The sequence below is a fragment of the Pongo abelii genome, chromosome 21, assembly GCF_028885655.2.
Source record: "Pongo abelii isolate AG06213 chromosome 21, NHGRI_mPonAbe1-v2.0_pri, whole genome shotgun sequence".
Taxonomy (NCBI): Eukaryota; Metazoa; Chordata; class Mammalia; order Primates; family Hominidae; genus Pongo; species Pongo abelii.
The window spans coordinates 57872975-57893460 of NC_072006.2; the positions used below are offsets into that span (position 1 = coordinate 57872975).

Below are 20486 nucleotides of genomic sequence, written 5' to 3' on the forward strand. Positions count from 1 at the left end.
AAAAAAAACCTGAAGACGTTAAAAAAACAACAACAAAAAACACGCACACAAATAAAATGTCTGCTGTAGGGGCTTTTTTTTTTTTTTTTTTTGACTGGGTCTCACCCTGTCACCCAGGCTGGGATGCAGTGGTGCAATCTCAGCTCACTGAAACCTCTGACCCCCAGGCTCAAGCGATTCTCCTGCCTCCGCCTCCCAAAAATAGGTGGGAAACAAGAAAAAAGAAAAGAAAAACAAAAAACAGAGAGAAAAAAATAGGTGAGAAACAAAGAGGAGAAATGCAAATTCTATATTCAGAATGATCTAGAGTATGTAAAAAGTATGTTCATTTAAAAAAGCAAAAATAAAAACAAAAAAAAAAAAACTAGAAGGAAGACAATGACAATGATCCTGGCCTTGGAATGCTGGGACCCTGAGAAATAAGCCCACTTCTCTCTACATTCAGATTTTTTTCCAAAAATAAAATATATGTATAAAATATGGCTGGGTGCGGTGGCTCATGCCTGTAATCCCAGCACTTTGAGAGGCCAAGGCAGGTGGATCACTAGGTCAGGAGTTTGAGACCAGCCTGGCCAACAAGGTGAAACCCCGTCTCTACTAAAAATATAAAAATTAGCCGGGTGTGGTGGCGGGCACCTGTAATCCCAGCTACTCAGGAGGCTGAGGCAGGAGAATCACTTGAACCTGGGAGGCAGAGGTTGCAGTGAGCCAAAATCGTGCCATTGCACTCCAGCCTGGGAGATAAGAGCAAGACTCCATCTCAAAAAAAAATAATAAAATATATATATATATATAATGTTTCTGATTGGACTTAGGCTCCAGAAATGACTAAATAGAAAAATATACATTATCTTCCCTCATAAGAAAATTTACAGATGATATCTCTGTGAACATGAGATTAAATCCTATGGCCTTTTATTATGACATTTTAAAATTTATGTTCTACCTCATTTCACAAAAGACTTAAAGCAGAAATTTGGACATATTTTATGGAAATAACTATTTAGCTGAGACTATGCTCCATTGCTGTAATATTCAAGATGAGTTTTTTTAATTATATATTCAGAGGAAGACGACCTGGGCATTCTAAAGAAGAGACATTAGATCAGAGGACGACAAACGTTTTCTGTAAAAGGCCAGAGAGTCTGTGTTTCAGCTTTGCAGGTTATATGGTCCATGCCACCATTACCTCACTCTGCCCTTGCAGCAGGAAAGCAGCCACAGACCACATGCAAACCAACAAGAGTGGCTGTGTTAGCAGAAAACTTTATTTATGGACACTGAATTTTGAATCTTAGGTAATTTTCATGTCATGAACTATTACTCTTCTTTTAATTTTTTTTTTTTTTGAGACAGAGTCTTCCTCTGTTGCCCAAGATGAAGTGAAGTGGCATAATCTCAGCTCACTGCTACAGCCTCCACCTCCCAGTTTCAAGCAATTCTCCTGCCTCAGCCTCCCGAGTAGCTGTGACTACAGGTGCCCACCACCACGCTTGGCTAATTTTTGTATTTTTTGTAGAGATGGGGTTTCACCATGTTAGCCAGGCTGGTCTCGAACTCCTGAACTCAAGCAATTGGCCTGCCTTGGCCTCCCAAAGTGCTGGGATTACAGGTGTGCACCACCATGCCCAGCCCCCTACAGACATTTTAAGTAGAGCGATGCCTACTGACCCCTTTAAAATATGTCTGCAGGTTGGTTTGTAAAACTCTTCTCTGTTTGTCCTTAAAAAATGGCCAATAAAGTCCTCAGTGCTTTTAAATGATTGGTCTGAGTGGGTTTTTGTAGTTTAAGATGAAGGAGAGGCAGAGTTTCAGGGAAGCAGGGAAGAGGAGGAGGCCGCACACATGGAAAACAGAGCTCTGGAGAAAGAAACTGGCCCCAAATTTCTTAACCTCCCAAGGGATTAGCAGAACTATTTGGTAGAGCTTTGGAACTGCATACGACTGGGGAGTGGGGACTTCAAGCCATTTTTTAAAAGATATCAAAGGGGCAGAGAGCTCTCTGGCTGTCATCCACTCGGTAATTATAAGATTGAATACACTTTCCAAACTATCTCCACTACCACGCCCAACAGAAATAAAGAAAATCCACCTGGCCTATGACCCTAAATTAGAATCCTTCTTCATCAGGGCTTCTGAATGACAAAACGTGGATGCGATGGGTGGGAAGTAGAGAAGAAAAGTGAGAATGATAAATGACTCCAAGAAAATAGAGAAGCTAGTGGAATATGAGATGGGTGAATTCAAGTTTTAGAAAAGATTAATATCACTAAATATGTAGACACAGAGCAATTCCAAAGGAGGTTTATTGATTTTCTTTTTTTGAGACAAGGTCTCACTCTGTTGCCCACACTGGAGTCCAGTGGTGCAATCACCGTTCACTGCAACCTTCACCTCCCAGGCTCAAGTGATCCTCCCATCTCAGCCTCTTGAGTAGCTGGGACCACAGGTGTACACACCAGCCTGGCTAATTTTTTTTATTTTCTGTAGAGACGGGGTTTGGCCATGTTACCCAGGCTGGTATGAAACTCCTGGGCTCAAGTGATCTACCCACCTTGGCCTCTGAAGATGCTGGCATTATAGGTGTGAGCCTCCGCTCCTGGCCTTCCAAATGATTTTATGAGTATTTTTTAATGAAATGCTTCAGATTTATAAAACATATTAGAGAGTAATAAAGCAAACACCTCTGTTTCTACCAACCAGTTAAAAAAAATTTTTTTTATCTTTATGTAGTCAACAAACCTTGTAGACTGATTTGAGTCTTTAAGCCATAAGCATGCATGGCTGTGATAAACATAAAAAATGAAAGGAGTTATTTAGAAATAAAATCTAATATTTGACAGAGAAATAGAAGAAATTTTAACAATAAAATTACAGCATCCATATCTTCTGTAGTCAAAATGGACTATGTTTTAAGCAGTAGTTTTTCTTTAATGAATAAGTAATTATATCCAGTTTTTTAAAAATAGATCCCTATGAACCTCTCTCTTCCCTCTCCTTCCCCTCTAAGATAACCACTATCCTGAATTTGATGTTTCTCATTCCTACATATATCTTTTTTTTTTTTTTTTGAGAAGGAGTTTTGCTCTTGTTGCCCGGACTGGAGTACAATGGCACAATCTCAGCTCACTGCAACCTCTGTCTGCCAGGTTCAAGCGATTCTCCTGCCTCAGCCTCTCAAGTAGCTGGGATTAGAGGTGTGCACCACCATGCCCAGCTAATTTTGTATTCTTCTTAGAGATGGGATTTCACCATGTTGGCCAGGCTGGTCTCGAACTCCTGACCTCAAGTGATCCGCCCACCTCGGCCTCCCAAAGTGCTGGGATTACAGGCGTGAGCCACCGCCCCTGGCAACATCACAGACATTCTTGCAGTTCACTCCTCATCCACCTGTGAGTTTCTCTGGGTATCCTCCCAGGAGTGGAATTGCAGAGTCACAGAGTGTCCCATCCCTAACACTTGCTATCACTGAATTTTTTTTTTTTTTTTTTTTTTTTTTTTTTAGACAGAGCCTTGCTCTGTCACCCAGGCTGGAGTGCAGTGGTGAGATCATACCTCACTGTAAGCTCAAACTCCTGGGCTTAAGCAATCCTCCCAACACAGCCTCCTAAGAATCTAAGAAAACAGGCACACACCACCATCCCTGGCTGATTTTTTTGTTTGTTTGTTTGTTTGTTTTTGAGAAGGAGTTTCGCTCTTGCCACCCAAGCTGGAGCATAGTGGTATGATCTCAGCTCACTGCAACCTCTGCCTCCTGGGTTCAAGTGATTCTCCTGCCTCAGCCTCCCGAGTAGCTGGGATTACAGGCACCCACTACCACACCTGGCTAATTTTTGTATTTTTGGTAGAGACGGGGTTTCACCAAGTTGACCAAGCTGGTCACGAACTTCTGACCTCAGGTGATGCGGCTGCCTCAGGCTCCCAAAGTGCTGGGATTACAGGTGTGAGCCACCACGCCTGGCCTCTTTTTTTTATTATTATTATTTATTTTATTTTATTTTATTTTAAAAAAAGAATTATAAAACGTTTTACAGTGCTTTTTAAATAAGTCTTTGAAATCTAGCATGTATTTTACATTTACAGCACATCTTGGTTGGGATTTGCTGTGTTTCAAATGCTCATAGCCACATGTGGCTAGTGACTGCCACTGGGATGGCACAGCCATCTAGACCTTGTTTCTTAAAGCGTGGTTCTTGAAACAATAGCATCCACATTACCTAGCACCTTGTTTGAAATCCAGAATCTCAGGCCCCAACCTAGTGCTGCTGAATCTGAACCCGCCTTCTAATGAGATCCCACGTGATTTGTGTGCACATCAAAATCTGAAAAGTGGCTATGGGATTTCTTAGAGACCTAAAGATCTAGGACTCTGTGGGCAGGTTTCTTCTTCACCCATTCATTCACCAGATATGAGCCCTGTTAATCCCTGACTCTGTGCTAAGCAGCGTCGGGTGCTGAGGATAAACTGGAGAATGACTCATACATGGCCCATGACTTCAAGGAGATTACCATCTGTTGAAAGTCATGGAAAATGAAAATCCACCGGGAGCGGTGGCTCACGCCTGTAATCCCAGCACTTTGGGAGGACGAGGTGGGTGGATCACTTGAGGTCAGGAGTTGGAGACCAGCCTGGCCAACATGGTAAAACCACATCTCTACTAAAAATACAAATATTAGCCAGGTGTGGTGATTCACGCCTGTAATCCCAGCTACTTGAGAGGCTGAGGCAGGAGAATGGCCTGAACCCGGGAGGTGGAGGTTGCAGTGAGCCGAGATCATGCCACTGCAGTCCAGCCTGGGCAACAAAGCGAGACTCTGTCAAAAAAAAAAAAAAGAAAGAAAGAAAGGAATGGAAGGGAGGGGAGGGGAGGGGAGGGAAAAGAAAAGAAAAGGAAAAGAAGAACCCAAACAGAGAATCAAGCAAAAATGAAAATTATTGTATTATGATTAAGAACATGGGATCTGGAGTTAACCGGCTATTCTTGGACAAGTTTCTTCACGTCTCCGTTCCTCAGTTTCTTCATCTCTATGTGTGGGATCATCTTTGACATTGGGCATTGCTGAGTATCTACCTGGCAACCATCATTCTTTTCCTTTGTTTGTTTGTTTGACTCTGGTTCAAATCACCCAGGCTGGAGTGCAGTGGTGCGGTCTCGGGTCACTGCAACCTCTGCCTCCTGGGTTCAAGCGATTCTTGTGCTTCAGCCCCCCCAGGTATCTAGGATTACAGGCGGATACCACCACACCCAGGTAAATTTTGTATTTTTAGTAGAGATGGGGTTTCACCATGTTGGCCAGGCTGGTCTCCAACTCCTGGCCTCAAGTGATCCTCCAACCTCGGCCTCCCAAAGAGCTGGGATTACAGGGGAGAGTCACCGCGCCTGGCCTCTTTCCTTCTTAATAGCAGATTCTGACTTTGTTTCTCGTTTATTCCTCCCTGTGTGCCCCAGGCAACCCAGGAAGAGCTGAGACTAATCCCAGCTCTTCCTCATGTGGCATTTTCCTGGCCATTGTTCTGAATGGGTCACATGCTTATCCCCGAACCAGTGACTGTGGCGAGAGGAATATGACGTTCTGATTACCAATCCTGCATCCCAGGTCCACCCCTGGACTCAGGGTTAGAGTGAATTCCACCAGAAGCCCATGAGCTGGGCTGGGGAAATGACAGCCTGAAGGTCAAAGCACACCTTCCCTTCTATTGCACAGCCTTTTCCTGTCAGAGAGAGGCTAAGCCACAAACAGAAATACCATGTAAAGAAAGTTTTCGGCTGGGCATGGTGGCTCACGCCTATAATCCCAGCACTTTGGGAGGCTGAGGTGGGTGGATCACCTGATGTCAGGAGTTCGAGACCGGCCTGGCCAACATGGTGAAACTCCGTCTCTACTAAAAATACAAAAATTAGCCAGGTGCAGTGGTGGGACCTGTAATCCCAGCTACTCAGGAGGCTGAGACAGGAGAGTCGTTTGAACCCAGGAGGCAGAGGTTGCAGTGAGCTGAGATGGTGCCATTGCACTCCAGCCTAGGCGACAAGAGCAAAACTCCATCTCAGAGAAAAAAAAAAAAAAAAAAAGGAAGCTTTCTTGAGAACCTACAATGTGCCAAGCACTACACATGACATCCACTGTTACCAGTGAGCCCATGTCATGCAACGTAAATCATTTTATCGTCAATTAAAAAGATGAAAACTGGGCTGGGCACAGTGGCTTACACCTGTAATCCCAGCACTTTGGGAGGCCAAGGCGGGCAGATCACTTGAGGTCAGGAGTTCGAGACCAGCCTGGCCAACATGGTGAAACCCCATCTGTACTTAAAAAAATACAAAAATTAGCCAGGCATGGTGGTGGGCACCTGTAGTCTCAGCTACTCAGGAGGCTGAGGCAGGAGAATCGCTTGAACCTGGGAAGCAAGGGTTGCAGTGGGCCGAGATTGCACCACTGCACTCCAGCCTGGGCAACAAAGCAAGACTCCATCTCAGAAAGAAAAATTAAAAAAAGATAGACTGGATAAGAAAATGTGGCACATATACACCAGGAATACTATGCAGCCATAAAAAAGAATGAGTTCATGTCCTTTGCGGGGACATGGATGAAGCTGGAAACCATCATCCTCGGCAAACTAACACAAGAACAGAAAACCAAACACCGCATGTTCTCACTCCTAAGTGGGAGTTGAACAGTGAGAACACATGGACACAGGGAGGGGAACATCACACACCAGGGCCTATCAGGGGGTGGGGGCAAGGGAAGGGAGAGCATTAGGACAAATACCTAATGCATGCAGAGGTTAAAACCTAGATGACGGATTAATAGGTGCAGCAAAACACCATGGCACATGGATACCTATTAACAAACTGGCATGTTCAGCACGTGTATCCCAGAACTTTAAGTAACATAAAAAAAATCGAATTGTATTGCACATATCTAATGATCTGACAATTCCACCTCTAGGTACCTACCAAGAGAATTACTCTCACATGTGCACAAGGAGGTAAAGTGAGGCTGTTTACAGCAGCACTGCTGGCAAGAGTGGAAAATTGACAACAAGAGGCAGGTGAATTGGTAGAGGAACGGGTGCATGTACTGCATTAGAGATTGTTCACTGGCTGAGTTCAAGGAGGCTATTCCTCAACATGGGATAAGTCTAGAACTACTAGCATGAGCCTATTTCCTATACATAATGTTAAAAGTGAAAAATAACCAAGTTACAGGAAAAAAGTATGAAGAGAATGAAGCTATTTGTATTTTTGAAAACCTTACTTATCTATGCAATGCATGGGAAAACATCATGAAAAACACACATCAATTAATAGCAAGGATTATCTTTGAGGAGGGGACAGGACTAGGCAAGGCAGGGAATTAAAGGATGACTTTTGTTTTTCTATATTATTGGAAGACTTACAAGACTCTTCACATTTTCTTGGGAAATTTTTGTAGTAGGATGAGATAAGACTCCGTTAAAAGGAAGACCGCCATTTGGTGAGTGATTCATAATCTTGTTAGTTCAGATTTCCCTGAAAAAAAATGCACATTTTGCACATTTATTTAAAACTGTGCACTCAGGGGATTCACAGATTCACTGCTAGTTGTCCAAGAGACCCAGTGGCCTCTGGTTTAAAACACCTGCAGTGGAGAGAAAGAACATGGTAGATTAACCAAGACCCAGAATTATCTGCTGCGCGTCCCATGGAGAAGTGGGATCTAATTCTTCGAGTACAGGCCAGCCTTAGTGATTGGCTTGCCAATAGACCACAACAGCAGAGGTGCTCTGGCCCTTCCGAGGCGGGTGTCAGAAGCCTTGCTTGCTGATTCTGCAGGGGACCCCTGGAAACACTCCCTCCGGGGGATCCAGCATCTGTGTGAGGAGTCTGAGGCTTCCGTGACGTCACCATGCTGGAGAGGCCACGTGTAGGAGGCAGTCCCAGCTGAGCCCAGCCTGGCAGCCATCGGAGCTAGGGCCCCCAATAGTGAGTGCAGCCACCTTGCATCTTCCCAGCCAGCTCATCTGCCAGCTGTGGAGCGACTTCCAGCAACACCAGTGAGGAGCAGAAAAAATTTTCCAAATTCCTGACCCACAAAATCAAGAGATACAATAGTTTGTGATAGGTTTATTATACATATAATATGTAATATATGACTTATTATAAATTAATTGTGAGATTCACAGTCTCATAAGGCAGATGTGGAAATAAGTAACTACATTATATTGTGAAATGATAGATGTCATTATTAGATAAAACTTCTAATTACATAAGTTGTACATAATTTATAATATAATACATATAATAGAAAATAGGTTGTAGATTTAAGCCACCAAGTTTTAGGGCAGATTGTTATGTGGCAGTCGCTGAAACAGGGTGGGACTGCACGCTGCACGCCTATGATCGGGGTGAGGGTGGAGACCCTGGGAAAAGTACCACTCTGCAGACTTTGTGTCTTAGGAGTGTCCTGACATACGACATACCACTGGGAAGATTTCCTTCTTTTTCTTTTTTTTTTTTTTGAGACGGAGTCTTGTTCTGTCGCCCAGGCTGGAGTGCAGTGGTGCGATCTCGGCTCACTGCAAGCTCCGCCTCCCGGGTTCACGCCATTCTCCTGCCTCAGCCTCCCGAGTAGCTAGGACTACAGGCACCCTCCACCACGCCCAGCTAATTTTTTGTATTTTAGTAGAGACGGGGTTTCACCATGTCAGCCAGGATGGTCTCAATCTCATGACCTCGTGATCTGCCCACCTCGACCTCCCAAAGTGCTGGGATTACAGGCATGAGCCACCATGCCTGGCCATCCTCATTCCTTCTTTCCTTCCTTTTCTTTCTTCCTTTTCTCCCCAGACATTAATCAAGCACCTGCTAAATAAGAATAAAGTATAAGTCAGTCTCTGGGGAAACACAAATTGGTTCGATACAGTCCCTGTTCTCAAAGAGTCACAATCTTACATGGGCAGACATGGAAATAAATAATTACAACCTATTGAGAAATAATAGATTTAATAGTAACAGAAGTCATTTTTATAATTATAATAAAATATTAGCATTAATTGGCTTTATGCAATGAACATATTTTATCCTCACAACAATCATACTAGGTGGGTCCTATAATTATTTCCATTGATCAGATAAAGAAACTGAGGCACATATAAGTTAAGAGGTGCATCCAGGATGTGTGTGGTGGCTCATGCCTGTAATCCCAGCATGTTGGGAGACCGAGGCTGTAGGATCGCTTGAGCCCAGGCGTTCGAGATCAGCCTAGGCAACTGAGACCCCATCTCTACAAAAAATCAAAAAATTAGCCGGTTGTGGTGGTGCGTGCCTGTGGTCCCAGCTACTTGGGAGGCTGAGGTAGGAGGATTTCATGAGCCCAAGAGGTTGAGGCTGCTGCAGTGAGCCTGGGTGACAGAGTGAGATCCTATCTCAAAAAAAAAAAAAAATTCACAAAGCCACATTTGATGGAAAAATCAAAATCAAAAGTTCAGTTTCAGGAGTGTTAATTTGTTGATGTACATTAGAAATTCATTGGTGCATTCCAGTGGCCCATCGTAAACAAGGCTAAACTTTTAAAGAAGGAGATTGCATTCTCTAAAAAAATAACCTGCTCAAATTCATGGAGACACAAAGTAGCATGATGGGTGCCAGGGGCTGGGAGAGGGAGGTGGGGAGTCCACATTTAATAGGGACAGAGTTTCAGTTTGGGACGGAGAACAAGTTCTGCAGATGGATGCTGCTGACGGTTGCACAGCAATGTAAGTGTGTATAATGCCGGAAAACTGCACGCTTTAAAATGAGTAAAATGGTAAAGTTTATGTTACTCATATTCCACCACACACACAAAAATAGCCTGAATTTTTGTACTCTCTTGACAAGTTGGAAGGCCTGGCAAGGCTGTGATGCTCCACGCTGCATGGTGGCTGCTCCTCACCTGGGCTGGGTCCCCACGGTCCCCAGCACACATCAGCCACTCTCCTGCCCTCTCCTGCATTGCTCAGTGACCCATTGACACCCAGGCTCGTGGCTCCACAGAGGACCTAGCCGGCTGTCCAGAGAACATTCTTCTTTCTGGATGATACCCCTGGCTTCCTGCAGCACCAAGGCCCAGAAAGGGTTAGTGTGGAAGAGTCAGGCTCTGAGGCAGTGCAGGACGGCAGGGCTGGGCCTTCTGCTTCTAGCCTGTCTCTAATTATGATGATTGTTGCTGCCCAATGATGAGCCAACTCTCCTGCCAGCATTAAACGGTCATTTATCAAATCCTGAAACTCCTTCTTCAACGGAAAAGCGTAGCCTCAGCCCTGCACTCGGGCACACCAAAGCCACTCAAATCACCCCTTGTCAGTGTTCGAGGCCAGGGTTCCTGGCCTGCTTGGACCCCCTGACATGCACAAGGAAGAATGAAAGCAAGGCTGGGGGTCACCATGGGGGACACATCTGCTGTCACTAGTGTGTGTGTGCGTGCTTGCGTGTGTGCCTGTATTAAAGATGCTTAGAGTTCAGACATAGCAGCTTTTGCATGTGGGTGAGACCCTGTGTCCATCCCAGGAACAGTTCTGGCAGCTCTGAGTCTCAGTCCACAGACTGAGAGAGGAGGGAGGGAAAACAAAGTAGCTTTGTTTCCTTTTTTTTTTCAGACGGAGTTTTGCTCTGTTGCCAAGCTGGAGTACAGTGGTGCCATCTCGGCTCACCGCAGCCTCTGCCTCCCGGGTTCAAGCAATTCTCCTGCCTCAGCCTCCCAAATAGCTGGGACTACAGGCGTGTGCCACCACACCCAGCTAATTTTTGTATTTTTGGTAGAGATGGGGTTTCACGATGTTGGCCAGGATGGCCTTGATCTCTTGACCTCATGATCTACCTGCCTCAGAGTGCTGGGATTACAGGCACGACCCACCGCATCTAGCCCCCCTTTTTTTTTTTTTTTTTGAGACGGAGTCTCACTCTTTTTCCCAGGCTGGAGTGCAGTGGTGCTATCTCAGCTCACTGCAACCTCCACCTCCCAGGTTCAAGTGATTCTCCTGCCTCAGCCTCTCAAGTAGCTAGGATTACAGGCACATGCTACCATGCTCGATAAATTTTTGTATTTTTGGTAGAGACAGGATTTCACCATGTTGCCCAGGCTGGTCTTGAACTCCTGGCCTCAAGTGATCCACCCGCCTCAGCCTCCCAAAGTGCTGGGATTACAGGCGTAAGCCACTGCACCCAGCCTCTTTTTAATTAATTAATTTATTCATTTTTCTTTAACCAATCAGTGTTATACATTTAACTTTTTAATTTTTTTAAAAGTCCCCCTACATTATTTTCCTAGGGCTGCTGGAATAAATTACCACAAACTGGGTGACTTTACTTATTTGTTTGTTAGTTTGAGACAGGGTCTCTCTTCATCACCCAGGCTGGGTGATCATGGCTCACTGCAACCTCCACCTCCCAGGCTCAAGCCATCCTCCCACCTCAGCCTCCTGAGTAGCTGGGACCACAGGCATGAGCCACCACACCCAGCTAATTTTTGTGTATTTTGGATAGAGACAGGGACTGCTTATGTTGCCCAGGCTGGTCTCAAACTCCCGAGCTCAAGCGATCCTCCCTCCTTGGCCTCCCAAAGTTCTAGGATTACAGGCATGAGCCACTGCGCCTGGCCTAAACTGAGTGACTTTAAACAACAGGAATTTATTATCTCACAATTTTGGAGGCCACAAGTCCAAAATCAAGTTGTTAGCAGAGCTGTGCTCCCTCTAGCAGGCCCTTCCTGGCCTCCTCCAGCTTCTGGTAGCTCCTGGTGATCCATGGCTGTGGCTGCCCCACTCCAAACTCTGCCTCCATCTTCACGTGCATGGGTTTCTTCCCGTGTCTCTGTATGTCTTCTCCTTTTCTATCTCATTGGCCTTAGGGCCCATTCTCATCCAGGATAACCTCATCTCCAGATCCTGACCTTAATCACATGTGCAAAGCCTCTCCTTCCAAATAAGGTCAGATTCTGAGGTTCCCGATGGACAAATCATTTTTGGGGGAGACATAATTCAACTCACCACATCCTAGTACCTCAGCCTTTGGTCCTCCAGGCCACTGTGCCCATGGAATATGTCATCTCAGTCCTTCTTTGGTTTGTAGCACAGTCCCGCAACCTTCAGCATGGAAGTGGGGTAAGGGTAGGAGAATCTGGTCCTCAGCCATCAGTCCACCCAGAAAAACACCACGGCGGCCCTTGTCCTTGTCTACATAGCCCCTCTAGAGTTTCCATGCAACAAAGAACCATTGTTGGCTGGGCGTGGTGGCTCACGACTGTAATCTCAGCACTTTGGGAGGCCAAGGCAGGCAGATCACTTGAGGTCTGGACTTCAAGACTGGCCTGGCCTGGCCAACATGGTGAAATCCCATCTTTACTAAAAATACAAAAATTAGCCAGGCATGGTGGCACACAGTTGTAATTTCGGTTACTCAGGAGGCTGAGGCAGGAGAATAGCTTGAACCCAGGAGGCAGAGGTTGCAGTGAGCTAAGATCATGCCACTGCACTCCAGCCTGGGCAACAGAGAGAGACTCCGAAAAAAAAAAAAAAAAAAAAAAACTGTTGTTATGGGGCTATAGCATTGCACAACTTCAGAGGGCACCATTTCCCAGTGGCCATGACATGCACAACTGCAGAGTCAGATGCAGTAGCCCCTGTAGGCAAGAATCTTTCAGGACTGCCTCTGAGAACAGGTGACTTAAGTTTAAATCCCCACTTGGGCACTTCCTAGCTGTGCAACTTAGGGTAACATACTTAACCTCTCTCTGTAGAGTTTCCTTATCTTAAAAAAAGGGATAGGCCCTGAAGAGGTGAGAAAAACAATTAAAATGTTGAAGACAAGGATAATAGTAATAGTGACTTCATAGGATTATTGTAAGGATGGAATGAATTGGTGTCTTCGTGGCACACAGCAAATGCTCTAAGTGTGTGTGTCTATTGTGATTGTTTTTATCTGAGCTGCACAGACCACAGCACATAGATTGGAATTTTGCAACGGAGTTTTATTTGTCCCATCTGCATTTTTTTTAATTTAATGTAATATATTTATAAAGAGAGATTTACATAATAATCCAAATTTCTAACCTCTCTAAAAAAAAAAAAAAGAAACCTGAAAACTTGGTGATATGGTTTGGCTGTGTCCCTACCTATACCAAATTGTATCTCCCATAATTCTCATGTGTTGTGGGAGGGACCCAGTGGGAGATAATTGAATCATGGGGCGGTTTCCCCCATACTGTTCTCTTGGTAGTGAATAAGTCTCAAGAGGTCTGATGATTTTATAAGGGGTTTCCTCTTTCACCTGGCTCTCATTCTCCTCTCTTGTCTGCCGCCATGGGAGACGTGCCTGTTACCTTCCGCCATGATTGTGAGGTCTCCCCAGCCATGTGGAGCTATGAGTTCATTACACCTCTTCTGCAAATTGCCCAGTCTCTGGTACGTCTTTATCAGCAGCATGAAAACGGACTAATACAGAGGGCAATACTGCATTTGCATTGCCATATGGCTGCCATCAGTGACAGCTAAGTAGCCATAACTCCCATGAAATGGGTTGAAGTCTCCTCATCCCCCTCCCAATTCTATAGGTACACACACACACACACACACACACACACACACACCCCTGAGCCCCGCTCTGGCCTGCAGTTACCTGCCTAAGCCCTGGTGAGGCTGGAATTTGCCATCTCTGCTCTCCTCCAATCCTTTCATTTTCACAGCAAGGAAACTGACACCCAGAGAGGTTGTGTGACCCACCCAAAGTCACACAGCAAGTTGCAACGAAACTGAGACTGAGCTCAGGCCTCTTGGCTCCCAGCTTCTTTGTCATCACTAAGATATTTCTAAATGTAGGATTACCCTGCTTGATGTTTCAAGATGATAGAAATAAAAAAGTTGAAGGCTGGGCACCAGGGCTCACACCTGTAATCCCAGCACTTTGGGAGGCTGAGGGGGATGGATCACTTGAGGTCAGGAGTACCAGACCAGCCTGGCCAACATGGTGAAACCTTGTCTCTACTAAAAATACAAAAATTAGCCAGACATGGTGGCGCACACCTGTAGCCCCAGCTACTCAGGAGACTGAGGTGGGAGAATCGCTTGAACCTGGGAGATGGAGATTGCAGTGAGCCGAGATCGTGCCATTGCACTCCAGCCTGGGCGCGAGAGAGCGAGACTCCATCTCAAAAAAAAAAAAAAAAAAGGTTGGATATCCCTCTTGTTATTTTACAAATAATGCTAAGTATTCTGTCTTGGCATAAAGAGGAAACCTTAGAGAGCTACCTCCCAGACCAGAGGTTCTCAAGTCGGAATGAATTTGCCCTCCTGGTGTCTCAAGACACGTTTGGTTGTCACTATTTGGAAGGTGGTATTGGCATCTGGAGGGCAAAAGCTACAGATGCCGCTGAACACCCTACAATGCACAGGACAGCCCCCACAACAAAGAACTATCCAGCCCAAAACGTCAATAGTGTCAAGATTGAGAAACCCCGCCGAGACCCTTGTTTCTCGAAGTGTGGTCCATGGGTCAACAGTGTCAGCATCACCTGGAAGCTTGTGAGAAATGGAAAATCTTGGGCCCACCCAGACCTAGAAAATCAGAAACAATTTTTTTTTTTTTTTTTTTTTTTTTGAGAGGGAGTCTCGCTCTGTCGCCCAGGCTGGAGTGCAGTGGCATGGTCTCGGCTCACTGCAAGCTCCGCCTCCTGGGTTCATGCCATTCTCCTACCTCAGCCTCCCGAATAGCTGGGACTACAGGCGCCCACCACCAAGCCCGGCTAATTTTTTGTATTTTTAGTAGAGACAGAGTTTCACCTGTTAGCCAGGATGGTCTCGATCTCCTGACCTCATGATCTGCCAGCCTCGGCCTCCCAAAGTGCTGGGATTACAGGTGTGAGCCACCACGTCCAGCCCCAGAAACAATTTTAATAACATCCCAGGTGATTCATTGGCACATTAGATTGCAAGAAGTATGCATTACACATAATCATTGGCATATTAGGTTGCAAGAACCAGTGATTCTCAACCTTGACTGTACAATAGCATTTCCTGCGGGGGCAGGGGGGCAGTTGAAAATTCTAATGCCCAGGGCACCCTTTGGAGCAATTACATTAGACTCTCTGGGAGTGGGAAACAGATATCATGTTTTTTTTTTTTTGAGATGGAGTCTCGCTCTGTCGCCCAGGCTGGAGTGCAGTGGCGCGATCTCAGCTCACTGCAACCTCTGCCTCCTGGGTTCAAGCTATTATCCTGCCTCAGCCTCCCGCGTAGCTGGGATTACAGGCAGTATGCACCTGTAGTCCCAGCTACTCGGGAGGCTGAGGTGGGAGAATTGTTTGAGCCCAGCAGTTTGAGACTAGTCTGGGCAACATAGTGTTATCCCTGTCTCAAATATACACATTAAAAAAAGCTTTAATGGCATAAAATGGATATTATCACGAGCAAAATCAATTACATGTATACAAAGGTATTAATGTATTTATAAAAACAAATCTGAGGTATGCGTTTCTTTATTAATGCATTTAATAACAAAATTCAGAGCAGGGTTTAATAACCACGATAATTCCAAAGTAATGACAAGGTGAGTAATATTTCCAGATATCCACGGCTGCTGGAACGCTATGGGAAAAGATCCATGGCTTCAGATGGTGGCAAAGTGGCAGGTACTTGCGCCACTGCATGCTGTGTTGCCAACTTTCATAATCAAGGAAATGCTAAGTTAGAGTTAGAACTTAGAGAAAGTAACTGTTCATAGACTTTCCCATATAAGGGCACAGACCTCCTGAATTCCATCCCTGAGATCCCTGGCTCCGGTAAAGGGAGACAGACAAGCTGATGATAATACAGTGTGATTAAGGGCTAAGATTCGGGGCAGTAATACAAAAGGGGGAACTGCAGTGAATTTAAAATATGTCTGCAGGCCGGGTGTGGTGGCTCACACCTGTAATCCCAGCATTTTAGGAGGCCGAGGCAGGCAGATCACGAGTTCAGGAGATGGAGACCATCCTAGCTAACACGGTGAAACCCCATCTCTACTAGAAATATAACAAATTAGCCAGGTATGGTGGCACACGCCTGTAGTCCCAGCTACTCGTGAGGCTGAGGCAAGAGAATCGCGTGAACCCAGGAGGCGGAGGTTGCAGTGAGCCGAGATCACACCACTCCACTCCAGCCTGGGTGACATAGTAAGACTCTGTCTCAAAAAAAAAAAAAAAAATCTGCAAATTTTTAGCCAGACGCAGTGGTTCAAACCTGTAATCCCAGCACTTTGGGAGGCCAAGGACGGGGAATTGCTTCACCCCAGGAGTTCGAGACCAGCCTGGGCAACATAGCAAGACCCTGTCTCTGCAAAAAAAAATGTTTTAATTAGCCAGGTATGGTGGCATGCGTCTGTGGTCTCAGCTACTTGGCAGGCTGAAGCACGAGGATCACTTGAGCCTGGGAGGACACAGCTGCAGTGAGCTGTGATCATGCCACTGCACTCCAGGCAGGACAACAGAGTGAGACTCTGTCTCAAAAATGAATAAATGAAATTGCAAAATTGCAAATTTTTGATGCTTCTCTCAAGAGGCAGAATGTAAGTCCTCACTAACCCACCTCCCCAGAATGTGCAAGACTTAGTGCTCATTTCTTTTTTTTCTTCTTCTTCCTTCCTTCCTCCCTCCTTCCCTCCCTTCCTCTCTCTTTCTCTCTCTCCCTTTCTTTCTTTTCTTTCTTTTTCTCTTTCTCTCTCTCTCTTTCTCCTTCCTTCCTTCTTTCCCTCCTTCCTTCCTTCCCTCCCTCCCTCCTTCCCTCCTTCCTTCCTTCCTTCCTTTCTTTCCTTTCCTTCTTTCTTTCTGGCAGAGTCTCACTGTGTCACCGAGGCTAGAGTAGAGTGGCGTGATCTTGGCTCATTACAACCTCCACCTCCCAGGTTCAAGCGATTCTCCTTCCTTAGCCTCCCAAGTAGGTGGGATTACAGGTGTGCGCAACCATGCCCAGATAATTTTTGTATTTTTAGTAGAGACAGGGTTTTGCCATGGTTGGCCAGGCTGGTCTCGAACTCCTGACCTCCAGCAATCCACCCACCTTGGCCTCCCAAAGTGCTGGGATTACATGTGTGAGCCACCACGCCCGGCATGGCTCATTTCTCGTAAATAGAATATAGCAGAAGTGATATTGCGTGACTTACAAGGCCAGGCCATAAAAGACAATCCTGACATCAAGTGTCAGAAACATGAAAGGGAAGTCTTCGAAATGACTCCAACCTGGGTCATCATCTAACTGTGGCTGCAAGAACCACCCTGCTGAGCCCTGCCAGCCCCCAAATCATGAGATACAGTAACAACCAACTATTATTATTGTTTTATGTCAAACCCAGACTACAGAGTGGGGAAAAAATTTTCCTAGAAGAGTTGGTGTTGAGCTAAGACTGAAGAATGAGTATGAGGTGGCCAAGCCAGGGCAAAAAGAATACCTTATGCAATTCATGTCAATCCAAGAGGACAATTTTTGTAGCCAGCTGCCCTAGATTTCACAGAATGCCCACACTGCAGACCTCCATGAACCCCAAAACACTTCAGAGATGCAAATATTTCGGTGTCCAATTTAAATTTCCCACACTGCTTCTTGGTCTCAACTGCTATATAGATTTGTTTTGTCTGAACTGGTGCCCCAATTTTGGGTTTGGAAATACAGTCATGCCCCAAATCATGGAAACAATCTTCCCTTCTATGTCTGAAGAATCCTAGGCTTCAGTGATCATGAAAGACATCGCCATCATCTCCTCCTTTTACTATGTAATCAAGCATGAAATAAAAGACCTATTAAAAAAAATAAGTAAATATGGGGTCACCATATCCCTATTGTGTGATCTGAGGGATCCCCAGTGGGTCCCTACTTTCACCCATCAACATTCGCCAACCGCCAATTTTCTCATCCTCTCTGTTGTCTGATATTCTACTATCAACAATGCGTTTCTTAGAAGAAACTCTGCCCCTTTCCAAATCACATTGTTTCTCTGTTAAATGCAAGTCCCCTGGGGAAAGAAAGAAATGACTGTGACATTTAGTGCTAACGGTGTAGTATAAATGCGTGTATATAATTTCTTTTCTACTGGAGAGAAGAGATTAGGCAACTTGACAGGATCCTTTGTAAGAAAGGGAATGAGATGAGAGGTACAAGAAAGTCTGGTGTTTTGGGTGGCTCCACATGTTTTTTCCTCTTCTCTTGATAACAGCATCCTGATTTCCTTTGGGAAACCACTACTCATTCTCAGTGAGTCTAGTTTGGGTGTGGCTGACTGCTCCATCCAGCTACAAAGATGAGCAATCTGACCTGACCAATCAGAGTGCAGCTTCTCCCTGGGTACCATGAGCGGTTCAGTGATTAGCACCTGACCCAAGCTAAGTCAATGAGAATCTTACCTGGGACTTTCAGAAGAACCACTGAGAAAGAAGTCAAAAAGCATTCTCTTTTTTTTTTTTTTTGAGACAGAGTCTCTCTCTGTCGCCCAGGCTGGAGTGCAATTGCACGATCTCGGCTCACTGCAACCTCCGCCTCCCGGCTTCAAGCGATTCTGCTGCCTCAGCCTCCCAAGTGGCTAGGATTACAGGCGTGAGCCACTGTGCCCAGCTAATTTTTGTATTTTTAGTAGAGACAGGGTTTTGCCATGTTGGCCAGGTTGGTCTTGAACTCCTGACCTCAAGTTATCTACTTGCCTCAGCTTCTCAAAGTGCTGGGATTACAGGCGTGAGCCACTGCACCTGGCCAAATTATCTTATTTTCTGTCCAACATCACCCTCCAGCAAACTAGGAGTCATCAATTCATAATCAGGCACTGGTCGGATAAAAATGCTTTAGACGCACAGGTAAACATGAGTTAGTGTCCAGTTAGTATAGACCAGGGATCTGAAAATTATAACCTTCCAGTCAAATCCGATGCCCCCAACCCCATGTTTTTGTGAATAAAGTTATGTATTTAGGTGCAATGGCTGATTTTGCACACAAGTAGCAAAGTTGAGTAGCTGCAGCAGAGACCAGCAGGCCCACAAAGCCAAATATATCAACTATCAGGCCCTTTACCAAGTAAGTTTGCCAACCCCTGGTGTCAAGCCATGGAGAATGTGTGTCTGGAGATGTAGAATCTGGGACTCAGAAGGCTCTTGTTAGGTTAGAAACTTTCGTCCTGGCAGTGTTACTTATAATGAGCATTCACACCTCTTCCTTCCTTCTCTGCAGGGTTAGGTGTGTTTGATTGCATTTTCTGCCTGATTTGATTGCAGCCAACTCTTCGGCAGCATTGTCACTCTGAGGCTACAGAGGGGACTTTTCAGTTAAACTTTCAAAGTCGGCAGCCTACTACAAATCACGGTACTGCTAAACTGAGACAAAGAATAAGAAAGACGTCTTATCTCTCTTTAAATAACCTGGATCCAGGGGCTTCAGCAGCTGCGGTCATCTGGCACCAGCCCATCAGACAAGCTGCAAGAAAGGAAGATAAGAAATATGAGCTGGGTGCTCAGTGGCTCACACCTGTAATCCCACACTTTGGGAGGCTGAGGCAGGAGGATCTCTTGAACCTACAAGTTTGAGACCAGCCTGGGCAACATAGCGAAAACCCTGACTCTACAAAAAAATAGAAAAAATTAGCAGGGCATGCTGGTACATGCCTGTAGTCCCAGCTACTTGGGAGGCTGAGGTGGGAGGATAGCTTGAGCCCAGGAGGTTAAGGCTGCAGTGAGCTGTGATCACACCACTGCATTCCAGCCTGGGCAACAGAGTGAGACCTTGTCAAAAAAAAAAAAAAAAAGAATAATAGAAAAAAAATATATGAGCTAGGTAAAGCAACGCACTTTTCCAGAAACTCCCAGAAAGGACATAATTAACCCAGTGAGGAGGAATACCTAATTTAAAATCAGAAAAACGTGGGCCAAACATGGTGGCTCACACCTGTAATCCCAGCACTTTGGGAGGCTGAGGGGGGCGGATCACTTGAGGTCAGGAGTTCAAGACCAGCCTGGCCAACATGGTGAAACCCTGTCTCTACTAAAAATACAAAAATTAGCCAGGTACGGTGGCACGTGCCTGTAGTCCCAGCTACTCAGGAGGCTGAGGCAGGAGAATTGCTTGAACCCAGAGGACGGAGGTTTGCAATGAGCCAAGATCGCGCCACTGCACTCCAGCCTGGGTGACAGAGTGAGACTTCATTTCAAAAAAAAAAAAAAAAAAAATGAGAAGAATGATTTGGAAAAGCAAGAGGCAACTTCTAAGCCTTTTCCCCCTTGATGAATAACAAAAATTGTTTAAACAATAGTGATTCACCTTTATCGAGTATTTCCTATGTGCCAGGTTTCTCTCAACTGGAATAAATTAACTCATGAAATATTCCTAACAATGTGAGGTTGATACTCTCATTGTCATCATCTTACAGCTGAGAAGATTGAGGCTCAGAGAGGTTAAGTAACACAACCAAGGCAACACAGCCAGGAAGAGGCAGTGTCAAGATTTGAACCCAAGCTCCTGAGCCACC

At 45.3% G+C, this 20486-nt stretch overlaps 1 long non-coding RNA gene across 1 annotated transcript; it reads right to left on the reverse strand.

Moving 5' to 3' along the window:
• Positions 1-7524: 7524 nt before the first annotated feature.
• On the reverse strand, positions 7525-12169 carry LOC129052155 (uncharacterized). Its single transcript, XR_008517019.1, has 3 exons — positions 12005-12169; positions 8730-8846; positions 7525-8064 (listed from the first exon to the last, which is right to left on the reverse strand). It is a non-coding gene; the product is annotated as an uncharacterized LOC129052155 (long non-coding RNA).
• Between the last annotated feature and the right edge of the window lie 8317 nt (positions 12170-20486).